This window comes from Puma concolor, chromosome B2, assembly GCF_028749965.1.
Source record: "Puma concolor isolate L17-30 chromosome B2, mPumCon1.1.hap2, whole genome shotgun sequence".
NCBI lineage: Eukaryota > Metazoa > Chordata > Mammalia > Carnivora > Felidae > Puma > Puma concolor.
In genome coordinates this window covers 94,369,756-94,372,491 of record NC_141671.1, presented here as the reverse complement: position 1 = coordinate 94,372,491, position 2,736 = coordinate 94,369,756, and the positions used below count along the sequence as shown (strand labels likewise).

Sequence of the window (2,736 nt, the reverse complement as noted above, 5' to 3'; positions counted from 1 at the left end):
GGTTGTCTTACTGCATTTTGCCTTTCCTGAAGAAAAAATGACAATGTTGTTGCCTTTGCCATCATTTGTCTCTAAAGTTCTAAGGTCAATCACTAATATATATATTTTTTATTTTAATTGCTCTGAGACTTATGATACTGTTTCTATTCCCAACTTTAAACTCTTTTCCGTGTCACTTATTTGACATTATTTATTAATTCACCTTCATAATAATTGTGATGGTGGGTATAAAAATTAGGGCAGGGGGAGCCTGGGTGGCTCAGTCAGCTAAGCATCCAACTTTGGCTCAGGTCATGATCTCATGGTTGGGCTCGTGAGGTTGAGCCCTGTGTTGGGCTCTGTGCTGATAGCTCCGAACCTGGAACCTGCTTTGGATTCTGTGTCTCCCTCTCTGTCTGCCCCTCTTTTGCTCACTCTCTCTCTGTCTCTCTCTCTTTCGCTCTCTCTCTCTCTCTCTCACACACACACACCAATAATAGACATAAAAAAAAAAAAAAACAAAACAAAAAAAAAAAACTAACGTTTCTGCCCCTGGATGCTGCTGAGTAAGCATCGTTAAAGTCTCTCCCCTGCCCCAACTGCCGTCATGTCTAAGTCAGAGACTCCTAAAGATGCTGAACAGCTGTAGAAGTTTTTCATCAGAGGTTTGAGCTTTGAAGCAACCGATGAGAGTCTGAGGAGCGATTTTGAGCAATGGGGAATGCTTACGGACAGTGTGGTAATGAGAGTTCCAAACGCCAAGTGCTCCAGAGGCTTTGGGTTTGTCACCTATGCCACTGTGGATGAGGTGGATGCAGCCATGAATGCAGGGCCACACAAGGTGGATGGAAGAGTTGTAGAACCAAAGAGGGCTGTCTCCAGAGAAGATTCTCAAAGACCTGGTGCCCACTTAACTATGAAAAAAAAAAAATTTGAAGGTGGCATTAAAGAAGACACTGAAGAACATCATCTGAGAGACTATTTTGAACAGTATGGGAAAACCCACGGGATTGAAATCAAGACTGACCAAGGCAGTGGCAAAAGACAGGCTTTACTTTTGTAACACTTGATGACCATGAATTTGTAGACAAGACTATCATTCAAAAACACCATACTGTGAATGGCCACAACTGTGAAGTAAGGGAAGTTCTATCTAAGCAAGAGATGGCTGGTGCTTCATCCAGCCAAGGAGGTCAAAGTGGTTCTGGAAACTTTGGTGGTGGCTTTGGAGGTGGTTTTGGTGGGAGTGACAACCTTGGTTGTGGAGGAAACATCAGTAGGCGAGGTGGCTTTGGTGGCAGTCAAGGTGGTAGTGAATAATGGTGGCAGTGGGGATGGCTATAACAGATTTGGTAATGATGGAAGCAACTTTGGAAGTGGTGAAGCTGTAATGATTTTCGCAATTACAACAATCAATCTTCAAATTTTGGACCCATTAAAGGAGGAAATTTTGGAGGCAGAAGCTCTGGCTCCTATGGTGGTGGAGGCCAACACTTTGCCAAACCACAAAACCAAGGTGGTTATGGCAGTTCCAGCAGCAGCAGTAGCTATGGCAGTGACAGAAGAATTTAATTACTGGCAGGAAACAAAGCTTAGGAGGAGAGGAGAGCCAGAGAAGTGACAGAGAAGCCACAGGTTATAACACATTTGTCAACTCAGCCAAGCACGGTGGTGGCAGGGCTTAACTGCTACAAAGAAGACATGTTTTAGACAAAACTCATGTGTATGGACAAAAAACTCGAGGGCTGAATTTGTGACTAATTGTATAACAGGTTTAGTTTCTGTTCAATGGAAAGTGTAAAGCATTCCAGCAAAGGGTTTTAATGTAGATTTTTTTGCTCCCATGCTGTTGATTGCTAAATGTAATAGTCTGATCATGACTCTGAATAAATGTGCCTTTTTTAAATAAATAAATAAATAAATAAATAAATAAATAAATAAATAATAAATACAAATTTAAAAATCAGGGTAGGATAATAGAAAGTGATTAAACAGTGAGAATTTTAGAAAAGATGGTAAAAATATAATTCTCTCAGGGGTAAATTTGAGCAAAGATTAAGCCATACAATGATATGAAGATATGTGAGAGGGCTATTTAGGGCATACCATACAGGAGGTGCTAAAGTACTGATGCAGGACCAAATCTGGAATAATCTAGTGATAAACAACAAGACGGCCAATGTTGTCAGGGTTCATGAGCTAGAGTCAGGCACAGGATAAAGGGACAAAAGATCAGAGAGATATAAAGGGACCAGATGATTGGTGGGATTTTACATGGCAGGAACATAATAGTTTATTGTATTTTGAATGTGATGGAGATAGAATTCTTTTAAAAGATAATCTAAGCTATATACAAAATTGACTGTAGTGAGATGAAAAATAGAGACAGAGATTTGGTTGGAGGCCATTGCTATAGCCTAGCTGAGATGATGGTAGTGAGGTAGAGAAACTGAGATATTCCTAGCTTCATAATTTAAGAAATGTGCATGTTAAAAGTATTTATTTTTTAATTCATAGTAAATTTTTAAAGACTCGATGGACAAATACACATTAAACAAATTGTATAACATTTTACCACTATAGATACAAGTAGAAATATGGCAGAATTTAAAAATGAAACTGAATTATATATTATATTTTGTGCACATAAAATATTTTTGTATAATATCATAGGAATTTTTCCTCTAAATATAAGCTAACAAACTTTCCTAATGTAGACAACCACTATACTAATATAGACTGTGTATACTAATGTTT

At 38.7% G+C, this 2,736-nt stretch overlaps 1 pseudogene; it reads left to right on the top strand.

Annotated features, from left to right (window-relative positions):
• Positions 1–586: 586 nt before the first annotated feature.
• On the top strand, positions 587–1,600 carry LOC112862696 (heterogeneous nuclear ribonucleoprotein A1 pseudogene; annotated as a pseudogene).
• Positions 1,601–2,736: the final 1,136 nt, after the last annotated feature.